The sequence below is a fragment of the Notolepis coatsorum genome (assembly GCF_963971535.1).
Source record: "Notolepis coatsorum genome assembly, contig: SCAFFOLD_339, whole genome shotgun sequence".
Lineage (NCBI taxonomy): Eukaryota > Metazoa > Chordata > Actinopteri > Aulopiformes > Paralepididae > Notolepis > Notolepis coatsorum.
Genome location: NW_028171754.1, coordinates 171,050 through 191,049, shown reverse-complemented (window position 1 = coordinate 191,049; position 20,000 = coordinate 171,050). Strand labels below are relative to the sequence as shown.

Here is a 20,000-nt window from a genome sequence, read left to right as displayed (position 1 = left end):
GGTTGCAGTTCAAAGTGCTTCACAACAGTAAAAAAATACAGGCATAAGTGAGCATGAAAAATGTAAAATGTAAATACAAAGAGATAGAGAGGTAGCAAGGTCAGGTAAATCACAGTTCTTCAGTAATACAAATAATAAAATAGAATAGATTAGATAGAGTAAAAAAGTGCGGTTTGATTCAGTTTAAAATAGGCCAAAAATTATAAAATAGAACGGACAGTAAAAAAGTGTGATAAGATTGTTCAATAAAAAATATATAACAACAGAGCAGTGTATCGCTCTTAGTACTTTGAGTTTCTTTACAAAGTTCTAACATACAACAGAGCATCGCTCTAACATACAACAGAGAAGTACATCGCTCTTACATACAACAGCATCGCTCTAACATACAACAGCATCGCTCTAACATACAACAGAGCAGTCCATCGCTCTAACATACAACAGAGCAGTCCATCGCTCTAACATACAACAGAGCAGTCCATCGCTCTAACATACAACAGAGCAGTCCATCTCTCTAACATACAACAGAGCAGTCCATCGCTCTTAACACAACTTAACAACAGAGCATCGCTCTTTGATTGATTGATTGAAAACTTTATTAACAGATTGCAGAATGGGTACAATACAGTACAGCTCAATACACACAATTGTTAAGGAGATGCAGACCAGAGAAAGACTTTCGTCTTGTTTACATCAGGGTCCCCCATTTTCAATTCATCAGGACATATATGACATACATGACATACAGATAGACAGTACTGCTACATCTTAACTTTGAGTTTCTTTACAAAGTTCAGTTTTGAATTACAACAGAGCAGTGCTCTTAAAATGACAGTGCATAGGAGGTAGTGAGATATAATTAGCATAGAACCGACATATGAATTTGATTGGAAGTGTATGAAAGTAGGTAGGGTAAGAATATTGCAGGATACTACAATTCCAAAAGAAGGGAAAGATAGAGAACTGTGTAGTAGTTTCAGACCTGTGTCCATACTTAATGTAGATTACAAGATGTATACATCAATAATATCCAAAAGATTTGAGACATTTATGACAGATATAATAGACGAAGACCAGACTGGATTCATTAAAGGAAGGCAGACACAGGATAACATAAGGAAGACAGTGCAGATAGTAGAGGAGATACAAAAGGAAGGAGGAAGTGCAGTATTAGTTAGCCTAGATGCAGAAAAAGCCTTCGATAGTGTAAGCTGGTTATTTCTATATAAAGTATTAGAGAGATTTGGATTAGACAAAAACGCTATGAAAACAATTAGGGCATTATAACAAGATCCGACGGCTAGGATTAAGGTGAATGGTAGTCTGACGGACCGGATTAAACTAGAGAGAGCTACGGGCGGCTAGGTGGTGTAGTTGGCAAGGCACTCGCCACCAGTGTGGAGACGCTAGGATTTGCGTGTTCGAATCCAGCTCTCCACATTGTTTTCAGTTTAGCTGGTCGTCCGCAGTAATACACATTGGCCGTATTACGGGGAGGGAAAACTGAAGGGTGGGGATCGAACGTTGTGAACAAGCGACTCCTACAAGTCGGTTGGTGCGCCTGCGCAGTAGAATCAGGAAGTGTCGGGGGCAGCGTGAGCCTCGACACTGAGAGATCGAGCTGCGCAGGTGAAAAAGATGCGACTGCTGTTACCTCAAGTACCGGAGGGGACTTGTGCTATGTATGACTTAGTGCAGCCGGCTTGTGGGAGGCAAGAAACAGCGTTCGTGACAGGGGAGGGTTGAATTGGATGATACGAAATTGGGATGGGAGAAAATATAGGAAAATATGAGACAACCAGACACAAGCTTCCCGACACTGATGGATCTGCTGACAGAATATGGATATTACTCAGGGTATAGACTTAATGTGACAAAGACACAGACATTAGCACTGAACTACACACCAACGATAGAGATCAAAGAAAAATACAAAATCAAATGGGACATGGACAGGATCAAGTACCTAGGGGTGAACATCACAAGAGGGGGGGGGGGGGGGGCTATACGATGCAAACTATACACAGATTAATCAGAAAATCAAGAGAGATCTAGAAAGATGGACGGTGATGCCCCTAGATTTCAGTTCAAGGATCGAAATCATTAAGATGAACATATTACCAAGGTTACTATACCTATTTCAATCCCTACCTATATTAATACCACAAAAACAATTTAGGGAATGGGATAGACAGATATCAAGATTCATTTGGGGGGGGGGAAGGCCAAGGATCAGATATGTGACTCTACAATTACCAAAGGAGAAAGGAGGGATGGCAGTACCCAGTTTAGAAAGCTATTACTATGCAACACAGCTTAGAACAGTAGCATGCTGGTGCAATGTGAACTATGAGGCCAAATGGAAAGATATAGAAACCAAAAGAGAGGGATTCAAAGTGCAGGCACTGTTAGGAGATAGGGAGCTGTTCAGAAGACAGGAACAACTACTAGATCCAATTACCAGATTCACTATAAACATATGGAACACAATAGTAAAGAAATACAAGCTAGAAAAAGAATCTAAGATACTGAGATGGATAGCACACGACAACAAATTCAGACCAGGGATAGAAGACCATGGGTTCAAGAGGTGGGAACGGGGGGGTATAACAGCAATGTGCACGATGACAGAAGGAGGGGAGATGCAGACTCTACAAAAATTGAAAGAAAGATACGGACTAGAGAATAGGGACCACTTTAGATATTTACAGATTAGGGACTACTATAACAAGGAAATAAAGCAAGATAGAGACAAAGAACAGAATGGGGTAATTAAGATAATGGTAAAGTCATACGAAGGACGGAAGGGGAGGGTGATATCGGCACTATATCAGGCAATAATGGACAGTAAGGGAAATACAACATTGTATGTGAAAGAAAAGTGGGAAAGAGAGTTGGAAATAGAGATAACAGAGGAGGAATGGTATGACACATGTAAGACACAACAAACAACCACAGGATCAAGGATATGGAGGGAGTTTGGGTGGAAAAATATAATTAGATACTTTATAACACCAGAAATACAGGGCAATTACACACCAGCAAAGAAAACATGTTGGAGGGAGTGTGGACAGGAAGGGGCGAACCATACACACATATTCTGGGGATGTCAGAAGATAAGGCACTACTGGGAAGAGATAGGAGGGATAATAAATGAAATAATAGGATACGAAATACCCCAGGGAGGCCAAGTGTTGTATTTGGGGAATCTGTCACAGGAAGGAATCCAAGGGGAAGACAAATATTTGATTAAGATATTGATAGTGGCAGCCAAGAAAGCTTTAACTAAACTGTGGTACAAGGTAGAAGTGCCGACAAAGGATCAATGGATAGAGTTGGTAGAGGGGATACAGGAAATGGAGAGAATCACACATCTGCTGAGGCTGCAAGAAGAAAAGTTTGAATGGAAATGGGGAAAATGGGAAGAATACAGGAGGGGAAGTAACGACATCACAGAGGTTTGAAAAGGATACAAGGAAATGAATAAAAATGTAAATAAATAATGCAAATGTAGAATGGACCGAAGGACCCATGTCACACTTTTTCTTTACTCATTTTTTGTCTATTTGTTTTAATTTATGTACTGTGTATTGTCTATGAATGTTGTCTATGTATGTTGTTGAAAAAATGAAAATAAAAATGTAAGTTTAAAAAAAAAAAAAAAATTGCAGGTAAAGTACAATTTGTCAGGATATCCCTGATGTTTCCTTGAAATGCCTGAGCAAAGAGATCGGTTTTAAGCTGTCTTTTGAAGAGGTCTAGTGAGTTGGCTTCCCTGATGTTTTGGGGTAGTTTGTTCCACAGTTTTGGGGCATAGTTGATAAAGGCTGCATTACCGATCCTCTTTTGACTGTTATATTCTATAATCATATTTTAAATTGCATTGGTCCGGATGGCAGAATTCAGTACTGTATCTACAAAACCTTCTGTTTAATCATCTTCCCTTTATTCATTTGCTTCGGTTTTTCAGGTCTGGTCAATTTTAGCATGGTGTTATTCACAGTCAAAGATAAAAAAGCAGCACTGAACACTTAAGGGGCACAAAAGCAATTTGTTTGGCTTTTCTCTTAGACATTGCAGCAATTCTCAGACCACTCATGGTGCATTTGTATACATGGCCAAGACTTCCGAATATAAGTACACTATATCTACACCTGCTGTACCCAAGGTCGGCCATCACATTGAGCAGTGGTTGGTATTTTATATACTTGTCCCGGAAAGCCTGGTCCATGTCCATGAGAGAGAGAGAGAGAGAGAGAGAGAGAGAGAGAGAGAGAGAGAGTGAGTGAGTGAGTGAGTGAGTGAGTGAGTGAGTGAGTGAGTGAGTGAGTGAGTGAGTGAGTGAGTGAGTGAGTGAGTGAGTGAGTGAGTGAGTGAGTGAGTGAGTGAGAGAGAGAGAGGACCATATAGTATTCTTGTTCATATCAAATCTAAGTCAAGCCCTCCTGGGGCTAAGATATTACAACACCTATGCAGATCACCTAGTGGTTTAGTGTCTCTTACCCCTCTGTCTCTGAACAGCCAGCCATCAGAAGCAAGGAGAGAGAAGTTCCTCTTCTTTTGGAGCGTCTGCCTGGAGGAGGGGAGGGGAGAGGAGGGGAGGGGAGAGAGGAAAGGGGAGGAGAGGAGAGGAGAGGAGAGGAGAGGAGAGGAGAGGAGAGGAGAGGAGAGGAGAGGAGAGGAGAGGAAAGAGGGGGAGAGGAAAGGAGGAGAAGAGAGGGGGATGTGAGGAAAAGAGGAGAGGAGGAGGAGGAGGAGGAGGAGGAGAGGAGAGGAAAAGAGAGGAGATGAGATCATGTTAACAGAGACACGTCTAAGATTATATATGAGTGCTACAGTCCCACTATTGACAACCAACTCTCTCTCGCTCATTTCATTCCTATTTAGTGAAACGTGTGTCAGATCAAATGTAACGTAAAAATCATTGCAGACGCTGAACATGTGACGGTACATCTCCTCTTATTGGCCTTCGCTCTTGAGGGGGGTGGGGGTGGGGGGCTCGAAGACTAGCCAACCTATTTCAGCAATGTCTCGCGACAACATACAGGGATTGTATGGATAGAAGGGGAAAGGAGGGGAAAGGAGAGGAGAGGTGGGGAGAGAGGGGCGAGACATCATGTTAGCTTAGAACAGAGATATCCCAAAATATATAAAATTAAATAAGATGAGAGGAGAGGAGAGGAGAGGAGAGGAGAGGAGAGGAGAGGAGAGGAGAGGAGAGGAGAGGAGAGGAGAGGAGAGGAGAGGAGAGCAGAGGAGAGGAGAGGAGAGGAGAGGAGAGGAGAGGAGAGGACAGGAGAGGAGAGGAGAGGAGAGGAGAGGAGAGGAGAGGAGAGGAGAGGAGAGGAGAGGAGAGGAGAGGAGAGGAGAGGAGAGGAGGGGAGAGGAGAGGAGAGGAGAGGAGAGGAGAGGAGAGGAGAGGAGAGGAGAGGAGAGGAGAGGAGAGGAGAGGAGAGGAGAGGAGAGGAGAGGAGAGGAGGAGAGCTGTGCCAATCTGACAACTCTGGCAAACCCACAGCTCCCCCTAGTGGGACACTTGAAGACGAGTCTAGCTGTGAGGACAGAGACACACAGAACACGTCGGTTTCCTTTCCTGTTGTAGTATATCTTTGGGACAAAATATACATAGTTAGATGGGTATTGTAAATATTCTTGTGACTTCTGACATTAGTCACAGCTGAGATCGCTAGACAAGGATAGGAGATGACAGTCTTGTGAATATAGTAGCCACTGTGTTGTCAACAGCTTCACAGGGAAACATGATTCATTCAAATACAGTGACATTTGGCAGATTTGAATGTCTTGATTAACTGTTGACACATAGCCCAGCTTCAAAGCCACCAGAACAGAGGGGAGTCAGCTTTGTCAACAGTGGTTGAATGAGTGGTTAGACTGCTCTGTTAATTCTCCTAGACCACAGGATATTGAAAATGTAGGTTCCTATAGTTAAGGAACATTTGATCAAATGATAAATATCACTGTGACATTAGGTGGTCAATATAGAGAACATTTTGATATTAAACTTGGCATAGACTAAGAGTGAATTAATTTACTAAAGGACTAATCTATTGTTTATAAATAATTGATTTGGCTAGCAATATAACTGACTGGAATCACTGGATTAATATAATTTAAAGGTGATTAGTTAGAAAAGCGTTCATATGTCTTCTAGTTACAACAGTACATCTTCAAAGTAGTGGGTGTTGAAAGTAAATCTGGTTTTTGAAAGAATTAAAGGGAATTCACAAGCCAAAACAAAAGACTTTAATAAAATGGGGGAATAATATGAGAAAAAGGTTTTAAATTATATGATGATGTTATGGAGAACTAGACTAAGAATAATATTTACATATTGTAATGGGAATTATTAAAGGACAAACGATGAGCCGTTTACATTAATCATTCTGAGTCATTATTAATAATAATAAGAAGGTTTATTTAATAAAGAAAGTTCATGACAGCGTGGCCACGCTGCCAGGCCAGTCACCCGCCAGAGACAGACATGTTTACCCCCTAGCGTCTGACAGGGACTGACCCAGAGGCCTGGTCAGACATACCATTGAATACATGAAATGACGTAGAAGAAAACAAAATGGCTGGTTAGAGAAATTAATAATACGACTATGTTATGGCTAAGCCTGGAAGGAAAAACAGCTCCATCTTACAGTTCCCATGACCTTGGGTTATGGCTCTATGGCTGGTAGAAACAGCAACTTCGTTACGACTGAGAGAGTAATCTTAAAGAGACATACACACATTAACCAGTAAATCTGGTCAGACTGAAACTCAAGCTGTATGACATGATAAAACAACACAGATCCATAATGACATGATAATATTTCCACGACAATATCATGTGTATTAAATGTGATAATAACAATGTATTAGTCTGAAAATGGAATTGTAAAATGTGACCTTTGTGTAGGCTGGCAGTTAGACAAGCCACGCCTACTTTTTCAAAGTCAAACGGACATGGTTGTGGATTGGAGGAAAACCTGGTCTGATGTCACTTTCTGTGAGGTCATCACCCTGCAATCTGGCCTGCTATAAATAGAGGGCCAGGCACCTTGACACTAGGGAGGAGTTGAAAGAGATGATGATGATGAAAAGACGAAAAAGACGTTTGGACGGACTGCCCCAATGGTGAAGGATAAGCTATATCTACGTTGCCAAGGACGACGGTATTGACAAATACCAAGGAACATTCTTGTAACAGTAGTCTGGAGATCCAAGGCAAACCTTGAGTTATTGTAACCATTCAGTGTTTTTGATCAACTGCAAGAGTTTTTAGTACAAAGCAGCTATTGTCTACTTCTGTTAATAAACGACCACAATTCAGGAGCGCATGTCTGGACCTCCATTTCTGCCAAGAAGAAGGGTACAGTTTGGGTTAACACCAACGCAAGTACAGAGGACAAGTATCAGAATCTCTGATACTACTACACTGTCTCCTCACCTTTATGTACCACACACACACACGCACGCACACACACACAGACACACACACACGCACGTACACACACACACACACACACAGACACACACACATGCACGTACACACACACACACACACACAGACACACACACATGCACGTACACACACACAGACACACACACGCACGCACACACACACGCACCCACACACACACACACGCACGTACACACACACACACACACACACATGCACGTACACACACACACACAGACACACACACGCACGCACGCACACACACACACACACACGCACACACACACACACGCACACACACACACACGCACACACACACACACACACACACACACCATCCTCTTCATAGCTGTTTCCTTCCTTTGTGCTCAGTGACCTCACAACAACCCCAACAAACACTGGTCACCATGACAACGTGCACACACACAGACACACGTGTACTGTACACACACACCTCCACAGTTTAGAAGAACATCCTGCAGAAAAAATTTATAAAGCAAATTTTGTTCTGCCCATAATCTCACACACGTCCCAAAACTACAAACTGTTCTGCCCATAATATCAGACACACATAGGCCGGAATCCACAGAGGCTTTGCGCGCGTTTTCCGAAGCAAAGCCGGCGCATCTCGCTCTCAAATGAATGAAGCGAGGTTGCTCATCATATATAAACAGAATCTAACTTGTTCGAGAAATATAAAGCCGAGTGCCAATAGCCTTCGCAACGCGTGATTTAGAAATAAGGCTAATAGCACTGACATTTCATTATGATTGGTTCTGAGATGATGATCAATACAGTAAACATTTATTTCTGATATAGGTTCTGATCAGCAGTAATGCAATGTCATGATTATTATTATTCTGAAGTTATTATTATTATTATTATTATTATTATTATTATTATTATTATTATTATTATTATTATTATTATTATTATTATTATTATTATTATTATTATTATTATTATTATTATTAAATTAAAAATGAATTAATAATGAATTAATAAGAACTCCTCTCCTTCACCTAATTATGAAATCAAATACAGGCCAGTGCTTTACAACTTAATAAAGAGATTGAATACAATTAAATGGGATATAAACGGAATATAGCCCAATATGATTATAATATTATTTCATTGTATATGGTATACATTTAATTTAGTTCCTATCCCATTTAATATATATTCTTTATTGTCATTGTTGGTCCAACGAAATTGAGTTTAGAGCATCACCACATACAAACATACTGAATATAGCATGTATAAATAATAACATCGATAATATAATATTTGTCCCAAGTGCAATAGTGCTAGTGCAAATTAATAGTATGACAGTCCAGTTGAGTTAATGGATGGAGTGATTTCTTGATTTCTCATTTCTTTCCTTTTTTTGGACAGCGCTAAACTTGACAGCACGCTACATTTCGACACACACATTTCTGCCAAGGGCGCTGTCAGGGGGGCAAAGCGCAGAGTGCGGACTGCGGACTGCTCGCGAGCTACACATATTGGGCGTGTCTGCGCATGGTATCTCATCGAGCAATGTGCTTTCGTGGATATCTCGCAGACGCAGAGCAGGCTCCACGAATGCAATTTGCTTTGCGCAATCCATTCTCTGTGGATTCCGCCCATATAGTGCGAAATATAGCCCCAGTCAGGCCACTTTTTAAGCTGAGGATTTTTTTTGTTACAAAGACTTAAAGAACTAGTCAAAGAGTAAAATAACATGAAATAAGAAGGGCTAAAACTAGTAAAAGAGTAAAAGAACATAAAATGTGTGGGGCTAAAACTAAATAAAAATCTACAAAAAGGCTCTATTAAAAGTGATTAGTTCTGTCTACCAGCACACTGAAGGTGCTTTCACACTAGGCATCCAGGACCGTTTCCGAGCACGATTGCCCCAAAAGTAGAGTAGTGAGAATGCTGCGTTCCGTACCCGTGGAGCGGATAACCGTTCCGTGGCCGGGACCACTTGAAAAGGTGGTCTGGGGGTGCGGCTGGGTGGCGCAGCGGACATTGCGCTCGTCACCAACGCAAGAGACTCCGGCTGTCGACTCCGGCTGTCGGCGTTGCCTCCGGCTTGGGCCAGCCGTCTTACTAATTCAATTGGCAGAGTTAGCGGGGTGGAAGTCGATGGGTGCTAATCTGGACGTTGTGGACAGCGACTCCTACAGGTCGGTTGGGGGACGCCTGCACAGCAGAGACAGGAAATAGCGGGGGTAGTGTGAGCCTCCCACACGTTACACCTCGCCAATGAGAGTCCGCGCTGGCAGGTGAAAAGATGTGACAGGCTGCCTCCTCATGTACCGGAGGGGACACGTGATGCAAGGCTTCTATCCTCCCTACAACCGGCCAGTGGGGGGCATATGCGAGCAACGTTCAAGACAGGGGAGGGAAGAATTGGCACAATGGAATTGGGATGGGAGAAAATTTGAAAAAGAGGAGAAAAAAGTTTAAAAAAAAAAGATGGTCTGGGGAACAAATCAGCGTCACAGAACGTTTGCAAAAAAACGGAAAAGGCCTACTGTAACAAGTGCTTCTGTCTGAGTTTTAAGGAGGAGGGTGCTGCTAACCTGCTTGTAGTTGTATTCCTACTTCAATTTAAAAATATTATTTAGGTCCGTTTGGGATTGTGAGAGTCTGGAAAACCTGCTCCAACGAGGGGAGCTGTGTTTCAATTTCAGCCAAGCGCTCACGTCTTTCTCTCTTTGCAGAGGCTTCATAAGATATAATGTGCCCTCTCAATACCACCTTAAGATATAATGTGCCCTCTCAATACCACCTTAAGATATAACGTGCCCTCTCAATACCACCTTAAGATATAATGTGCCCTCTCAATACCATCTTAAGATATAATGTGCCCTCTCAATACCACCTTAAGATATAATGTGCCCTCTCAATACCACCTTAAGATATAATGTGCCCTCTCAATACCACCTTAAGATATAACGTGCCCTCTCAATACCACCTTAAGATATAACGTGCCCTCTCAATACCACCTTAAGATATAATGTGCCCTCTCAATACCACCTTAAGATATAACGTGCCCTCTCAATACCACCTTAAGATATAATGTGCCCTCTCAATACCACCTTAAGATATAATGTGCCCTCTCAATACCACCTTAAGATATAATGTGCCCTCTCAATACCACCTTAAGATATAACGTGCCCTCTCAATACCACCTTAAGATATAACGTGCCCTCTCAATACCATCTTAAGATATAATGTGCCCTCTCAATACCACCTTAAGATATAATGTGCCCTCTCAATACCACCTTAAGATATAATGTGCCCTCTCAATACCACCTTAAGGCACTGTGTCCACAGAAAGTGTTTTTTTCAAGGCGGAGCGCTTTGGATATAAAAAATATGAATGCCCAGAGCGCTTCCAAAGCGCAGGGAGCGCTTATTGTTGCGTCCTCTGCGTTATAGGTCGTATATACCTTAGGTCGTGGTTACTGTGAGCAATTTGTAGTGCAAAATGTCCCTCATATTAACACCTTGTCCTTTTTGCTCTGCTGGGGGAACGGCTTGGAGCCAAGTTCATATCAGCTGGTGATATTAGCAACAGAAGGGCTTGGACCCCAGTTCATATCAGCTAGTGATATTAGCAACAGAAGGGCTTGGACCCAAGTTCATATCAGCTGGTGATATTAGCAACAGAAGGGCTTGGACCCGAGTTCATATCAGCTGTTGATATTAGCAACAGAAGGGCTTGGACCCAAGTTCATATCAGCTGGTGATATTAGCAAAGAAGGGCTTGGACCCAAGTTCATATCAGCTGGTGATATTAGCAACAGAAGGGCTTGGACCCGAGTTCATATCAGCTGTTGATATTAGCAACAGAAGGGCTTGGACCCAAGTTCATATCAGCTGGTGATATTAGCAACAGAAGGGCTTGGACCCCAGTTCATATCAGCTGGTGATATTAGCAACAGAAGATACACCTGGTCCATTTAGAATGTTGAGACAAAAAGAAGAGAACAGAGGAGAGGAGAGGAGAGGAGAGGAGAGGAGAGGAGAGGAGAGGAGAGGAGAGGAGGTGAGGAGGAGGAAAATAGGCTGGTAGATGAGAGGCGAGAGGAGGAGAGGAAATGAGAGGAGAGGAGAGGAGAGGAAATGAGATGAGAGGATAGGGGAGGAGAGGAGATGAGATGGGGAGAAGAGAGAAGAGAGGAGAGGAGAGGAGAAAAGAGGAGAGGAAAAGAGACTGGTAGAGGAGAGGAGAGGAGAGGAGAGGAGAGGAGAGGAGAGGAGAGGAGAGGAGGGGAGGGGAGGGGAGAGGAGAGGAGAGGAGAGGAGAGGAGAGGAGAGGAGAGGAGAGGAGAGGAGAGGAGAGGAGAGGAGAGGAGAGGAGAGGAGAGGAGAGGAGAGGAGAGGAGAGGAGAGGAGAGGAAGGGAGGGGAGGGGAGGACAGAGTTGAAATGTCTGTAAATCTGCCTTATTTTCTGGGTGCAGTGTTCCTTTAATAGACATTTGTTTACATGTCAATGACCTCCCCTGTCCTCTCCCCCTCTCTTTTCTATCGTGCTAATTGTTTTTAAATGAGCCAGTGGAATACAAAATAACATAAACAACTCATAAAACACAAACACACACAATTAGCATTTTAATAAGACTTAATGTCAATGCATTGAGTGTGTAGCACAGCACATGTGATGTAATAAAGCTGTGCATATGAATCATCATAAATTATGAAAAATGTATGAAGAACTGATTAACATGTAAACAAGTACACAACGACCATATGGTCCCCGATGGCCCCTCTACCAAACGTGTCATGGTAGTTCGATGGTAATGGTTAATAACCCTTTCACTACCACACTACCAAAGGGTTAACCCTTTCACTGCGACACTACAGAAGGTTAAAGTGATGTTAATGCTGGGAGTATAATTTCTTCAGCTTCAGATGCACCATTTGATTAGTTTTAGGCAGTGGTGGATAGTACTGTACTTAAGTACAATTTCGAGCTACTTGTACTTTATGTGAGTATTTTCATTTTAGGGAACTTCATACTTTCACTGCACTACATTTCAAAGGAAATATTGTACTTTTTACTCCACTACATTTATCTGAACCAATCAGTTACTAGTTACTTTGAAGAAAAGGATTTAGGATAGAAAACATAATATATACCAAATAAAAAATGTATGGATTATTATATACTTTCACATGTGAAGCCTGTCAACTTCAAGAGGACGTAATCAGAGCAGCATAACTGGACCACATACCACTTTAACACAACCTTTAATCAGAGCAGCCTAACTGGACCACATACCACTTTAACATAACCTTTAATCAGAGCAGCCTAACTGGACCACATACCACTTTAACACAACCTTTAATCAGAGCAGCATAACTGGACCACATACCACTTTAACATAACCTTTAATCAGAGCAGCATAACTGGACCACATACCACTTTAACACAACCTTTAATCAGAGCAGCATAACTGGACCACATACCACTTTAACATAACCTTTAATCAGAGCAGCATAACTGGACCACATACCACTTTAACACAACCTTTAATCAGAGCAGCATAACTGGACCACATACCACTTTAACACAACCTTTAATCAGAGCAGCATAACTGGACCACATACCACTTTAACATAACCTTTAATCAGAGCAGCATAACTGGACCACATACCACTTTAACATAACCTTTAATCAGAGCAGCATAACTGGACCACATACCACTTTAACATAACCTTTAATCAGAGCAGCATCACTGGACCACATACCACTTTAACATAACCTTTAATCAGAGCAGCATAACTGGACCACATACCACTTTAACATAACCTTTAATCAGAGCGGCATAACTGGACCACACACCACTTTAACATAACCTTTAATCAGAGCAGCATAACTGGACCACGTACCACTTTAACATAACCTTTAATCAGAGCAGCATAACTGGACCACATACCACTTTAACATCACCTTTAATCAGAGCAGCATAACTGGACCACACACCACTTTAACATCACCTTTAATCAGAGCAGCATAACTGGACCACGTACCACTTTAACATAACCTTTAATCAGAGCAGCATAACTGGACCACATACCACTTTAACATCACCTTTAATCAGAGCAGCATAACTGGACCACATACCACTTTAACATCACCTTTAATCAGAGCAGCATAACTGGACCACATACCACTTTAACATCACCTTTAATTAATAATCAGAGCAGCATAACTGGACCACATACCACTTTAACATCACCTTTAATCAGAGCAGCATAACTGGACCACATACCACTTTAACACAACCTATAGAGGTCCATGGATACACAAACGTCATGTAGAATGTGTACTTTTACTTTAGATACTTAAGTACATTCAATAGCAAATACTTCTCTATGTTTACTTAAGTAGAATTTGAATGGGGGGCTTTTACTTTGACCAGAGTACTCATTTATCTGAGTATTTCTACTTTTACTTAAGTAAAGGAACTGGTTTCAGGGCACCCTCTCCGAGCACAGCCAACTCTCAGAAGGCTGAGGGGGCGTTAATGTGACTGATGGGCCAATCGGAGCAGCAAGATGTGACCGATGAGCCAATCACAGCACCCAGATGTCACTGATGGGCCAATCGGAGCAGCTAGATGTGACTGATATGCCAATCAGAGTAACCTGTGTGTAATATTGTGCAATATTTCAGAGGAAGCAGATAGGCTATCGGAAATGGCTCGATTCTGTTGATGTCCAGGGGGATAGAGATGACTTTCTATGTCAATATACCTTCTTCTTCTGTTGAAAAATGCAACAAGGTTGAAAAACAAGATCTTTATTGTACTGAATCTTTCATATTTGCCTATGGTGCTGCCACTTAAATAATACCATGTGAATCCTGTCTGATATATAGCGCTTTGAGATTTGCCCCGCAACTGTAAAGCGCATTACAAATAGAATCTATTATTTTTTTTTTTGATCCACTTTTTCTCCCATTTTCTATATTTTCTCCCATCCCAATTTCGTATCATCCAATTCAACCCTCCCCTGTCACGAACGCTGTTTCTTGCCTCCCACAAGCCGGCTGCAATGTGGACTAAGTCATACATAGCACAAGTCCCCTCCGGTACTTGAGGTAACAGCAGTCGCATCTTTTCACCTGCGCAGCTCGATCTCTCAGTGTCGAGGAGTAACGCGTGGGAGGCTCACGCTGCCCCCGACACTTCCTGATTCTACTGCGCAGGCGCACCAACCGACTTGTAGGAGTCGCTTGTTCACAACGTTCGATCCCCACCCTTCAGTTTTCCCTCCCCGTAATACGGCCAATGTGTATTACTGCGGACGACCAGCTAAACTGAAAACAATGTGGAGAGCTGGATTCGAACACGCGAATCCTAGCGTCTCCACACTGGTGGCGAGTGCCTTGTCCACTACACCACCTAGCCGCCCTAAATAGAATCTATTATTATTATTATTATATATCCTCTCAGTCGGATTCTGACAAATAATATTGAAAGCAGAAAATGGTAGGTCGGTCAGGTGGCGTAACGGAGATTGCGTTGGTCACCAAACCCCGGAGCGGCTAGATTCGCCTGTTCGAATCCAGCTCACAGCTCCGGGGTTGTCACCAGCTTGGCTGGCCGTTCACACTAATACAATTGGCAGTATTAGAGGGTGGGAGAAGCTGGCGGGGTGGGTCCGGGTCGTTGTAAACAGCGACTCCTACAGTTCGGTCAGGGTGCCTGCTAAGCGCGGATAGGACTTGAGTGGGATAGTGTGATCCTTCCACACGCTACGCCCTCTCAGTGAGAATCCGCGCTGCCAGGTGAAAAGAAGCGGTTGATTGGCTGGACGTGTGTCGGAGGAAGCACGTGGTAGCCTCCACTCTCCCAGACCGACTGTGGGGGGTAAGTGCGCAGCGACCAGGAAGGGGATTGGGAATTGGCATACGACTAACATTGGGATGGGAGAAAATCTGAGGAAAATGGAGGGGGAAAAAGATTCATAAAAAAAAAAAAGCAGAAAATGGTATCAATGCCAGTGGAAGTCGATGAGGTGCAGATCCTTACGGAAAGGTATCATGGTGGCGGCCGGGTAGCGCAGCGGACTAAGCGTCTGTCTACCACCGCAGAGACACTGGTATCGAATCCGGCTGTCATCCACCTCTAAGGACAACAGGAGGCTCTGCTCTAAAGGAAGTCAGTGATTTCAAGTACCTGGGCTCGTGGGTCAACTCGTCCGAGCAAGACCTTAAAGTGAGGAAGGCACTTGCGTGGAGGGCTCTGAACGGCATGACCAGTGTGTGGAAATCCAACCTCCCCCGTCAAATCAAGCTCAACTTCTTTCATGCAACAGTTGAGTCTGTCCTTTTGTATGGCAGTGAATGCTGGACCTTGAAGCCCACCCTGCAGAAGTCCTTGGATGGGTGCTACACCAGAATGATGCGCGTGGTGCTCAACATCAACAGGGATGAGCATGTCACTAATGCAAACTTGTATGGGGGGGTGCTAAAGGTGAGCGATAAAGTGGCAGTCAGGAGAATGAGGCTGGCAGGTCACTGCCAGAGACACCATGAGATGCCAACCAGCAAACTTGTACTGTGGGAACCAACACACGGGCATCGATCACAAGGACGTCCCACGTTAACCTACGTGGACGTACTCAGGAGAGATGCGGGAGCAGAAAGCACCGGCGAGCTAGCCAGATGCATGGAGGATCGGGATGACTGGAAGCACCGATGGAGGGCCCGTCCGAGGACGACCTAGATAGATGTCAGCGGTGCCTCCGGCTTGGACCGGTCGTCATAGTGACACAATTGGGGAGGGAAGCCGGTGGGGTGGTAATCTGGTCGTTGTAAAACAGCGACTCCTACAGGTCGGTCAAGGCGACTGCACAGCGAGGGAGGGAGATGGTGAGGGTAGTGTGCCCTCCCACACGTTACACCTCACCAATGAGAGTCCGCGCTGGCAGGTGAAAAGAGGCTGCTGGCTGTCTCCTATGTATCGGAGGAAGCATGTGATAGACTTCAGGGCTCCCTAGACCGACCAGTAGGGGGCAAATGTGCGCAACGATCAGGAAGGGGAGGGGGGAATTGGCATAACGACTAAATTGGGATGGGAGGAAAATACAAGAAAAATAGGAGGAGAAAAAGTGGATCAAAAAAAGGAAAGGTATCATGGTATTTCTAAAAGTCTATGGTTTATGCCATGGTATATATATATATATTATTTGGTCACTACAGCGATACTACTATGCATCAACACTGCAGCACTCAAGTTTCACCACCCTGATGATCGTTGTTACTCAGTTGTCCCCTTCCTGCTGACTTTGTCGTACAGAACCTGTAAGTCGCTTTGGATTAGGGATGCACCGATCCGATATTGGTATCGGTATCGGCCACCGATATCAGTAAAATAGCTGGATCGGGTATCGAATTTTTTTTTTAATATATCGGATTTTTTTTTTTTTTTGTAATAAATAAAATAATAAATAACCATTCAGTACATTTATATCTATGTGTTAATTTGTTACATTTAGTTTCACTAAGTTAGGAAAGTAATGTTTTAAGTCAAGCCTGATGTTGCCTTGTTGCACAAAAGAATGATCCCAGTCTCTTCCACACAGTGAGGCGTACCGTTTATTAATTGAATGAATGACGTTTATTTTCTGTCTTTGTTTACAACAAATCAAAAACACACTTGTGATCCTTTACAATTCTTAAAAACAAAATATATATAATTAATATAAAAGAATAAAATAAAACGTGGATTACATTTTTTGTAAAGAAATTTGGACAATGGGGTATCGGATCGGTATCGGGACTGAAGAAGTCAGATCGGTGCATCCCTACTTTGGATAAAAGCATTTCAGCTAAATTACAAATGTAAATGTAAGTGTATTATACCATGTCTGAAACATATGAACAGAACAGCACCCTGGAATGGCTGAGTCACTCACACTAACTCTCTCACAGAGCAAAACACTCAACACACACAACACACACAACACACACACACACACACACACAGCACACGACACACACACACACACGACTATACGGAAACCAGGGCAGTGTCTTGGCTGGTCAGAGGCTCTTTTCTATCTCTCACGCTCTCTCTCTCTCTCTCCATCACATATTATCCACCCCTCCTCCCGCCTTTCTTCTCTCTCTCTCTCTCTCTCCCTCCCTACCTCTCCATCCCTCTCCCCCCCCCTCTCTCTCTCTCCCCCTCCCTCTCTCTCCCCCCTCTCTCTCTCCACCTCTCTCTCTCTCTCTATCTCTCTCTCCCCTCCCTCTCTCTCCCTCTCTCAACTCTCTCTCTCCACCTCTCTCCATCTCCCTCTCTCTCTCCCCTCTCTCCCTCCCTCTTTATCTCCATCCCACCTCTCTCTCTCTCCCTCCACCCTCTCTCTCTCCACCTCCTCTCTCTCTCTCCCCCCACTCTCTCTCTCTCCCCTCTCCCTCTCTCTCTCCCTCCCTCTGTCCACTGCTCTTTCTCTCTCTCCCTCCCTCTCTCTCTCCCTCCCCCATCTCTCTCCCCCTCTCCCTCTCTCTCCCCTTCCCTCTCTCCCCCTCCCTCTCTCTCTCTCCACCTCTATCTCCCTCCCTCTCTCTCCCTCCCCTCCCTCTCTCTCTCCCTCCTCTCTCTCTCCCTCCCCCTACCGCTCCCTCTTTCTCTCTCCCTCCCCCCTCTCTCTCCCCCCTCTCTCCCCCCTCTCCCTCTCTCTCCCCTTCCCTCTCTCTCTCCCCCTCTCCCTCTCTCTCCCCTTCCCTCTCTCCCCCGTCTCTCTCTCAATGCCGTGGTTTTGAAGCTGTTATTAATATAGTCATCCTGTGTCCACTGGAGCTATGTTGACTGGAACCACATGTTAGTGTCGTGGTCTTAATCTCATAATCTCACCTGGACTGTGAGAGGGTCCTGAGCCTCAGCTTGACCCCCTGCCGTGCTCACTGTCACTGTCTGGACCGTTCCTCTCGTGGGTAAAAAGCCGTATCCTGTTTACAACGGGTGGGATCAGGTCATTAAACCATTGGATGATGAGATATTCTCTGGGATTCTGAGGTATGTAGACAGTTTATAGTCCAGAGAGATTACCCAGATCTGTGTGGGGTTTGTGTGAGTTTCCATGGTAACGGGGGGGGGGGGGGGGGGGGGGGGGGTTCTTACCTTAACCATAGAGCTCCATTATACTGTTAGTCAGGGGAGTGTCATGGTTTCTCCATAGAGCTCCATTATGCTGTTAGTCAGGGGAGTGTCATGGTTTCTCCATAGAGCTCCATTATACCTTTAGTCAGGGGAGTGTCATGGTTTCTCCATAGAGCTCCATTCTACTGTTAGTCAGGTGAGTGTCATGGTTTCTCCATAGAGCTCCATTATACTGTTAGTCAGGGGAGTGTCATGGTTTCTCCATAGAGCTCCATTATACTGTTAGTCAGGGGAGTGTCATGGTTTCCTCCATAGAGCTCCATTATACTTTTAGTCAGGGGAGTGTCATGGTTTCTCCATAGAGCTCCATTATACTGTTAGTCAGGGGAGTGTCATGTTTCTCCATAGAGCTCCATTATACTGTTAGTCAGGGGAGTGTGTCATGGTTTCTCCATAGAGCTCCATTATACTGTTAGTCAGGGGAGTGTCATGGTTTCTCCATAGAGCTCCATTATACTGTTAGTCAGGGGAGTGTCATGGTTTCTCCATAGAGCTCCATTATACTTTTAGTCAGGGGAGTGTCATGGTTTCTCCATAGAGCTCCATTATACCTTTAGTCAGGGGAGTGACCTGGTTTCTCCATAGAGCTCCATTATACTGTAGTCAGGGGAGTGTCATGGTTTCTCCATAGAGCTCCATTATACTGTTAGTCAGGGGAGTGTCATGGTTTCTCCATAGAGCTCCATTATACTGTTAGTCAGGGGAGTGTCATGGTTTCTCCATAGAGCTCCATTATACTGTTAGTCAGGGGAGTGTCATGGTTTCTCCATAGAGCTCCATTATACTTTTAGTCAGGGGAGTGTCATGGTTTCTCCATAGAGCTCCATTATACCTTTAGTCAGGGGAGTGTTATGGTTTCTCCATAGAGCTCCATTATACTTTTAGTCAGGGAGTGTCATGGTTTCTCCATAGAGCTCCATTATACTGTTAGTCAGGGGAGTGTCATGGTTTTCTCCATAGAGCTCCATTATACTGTTAGTCAGAGTGGAGTGTCATGGTTTCTCCATAGAGCCCCGTCGTCCTTTTTTGCGCAGCAGCTCGCGCAGGTAGGGGCGACTTTAGTCACGTGACTCAGTTGGTCTCTACATCTGATCTGGTGAGAAGAAGGCCGAGAAGGCGGGTCAGAGCCTGTGTGTGTGTGTGTGTGTGTGTGTGTGTGTGTGTGTGTGTGTGTGTGTGTGTGTGCGTGTGGTGTGTGTGTGTGTGTGTGTGTGTGTGTGTGTGTGTGTGTGCGTGTGTGCGTGTGTGTGTGTGTGTGTGTGTGTGTGTGTGTGTGTGTGTGTGTGTGTGTGTGTGTGTTGAAGCGCTGGTGGTCTCACTGTGTTCAGGACACGCTCCAGAACTGGATTCATTAACC

The 20,000-nt window shown here is 44.0% G+C and overlaps 1 long non-coding RNA gene across 1 annotated transcript in view; it reads right to left on the bottom strand.

The window, feature by feature from the left end:
* LOC311248190 overlaps positions 1–20,000 on the bottom strand; it is a 57,758-nt gene that overhangs the window by 8,715 nt on the left and 29,043 nt on the right. Inside the window, exon 2 of the long non-coding RNA XR_014620929.1 lies at positions 4,504–4,573. This is a non-coding gene — a long non-coding RNA (uncharacterized lncRNA). The remainder of the gene's footprint in view (positions 1–4,503; positions 4,574–20,000) is intronic.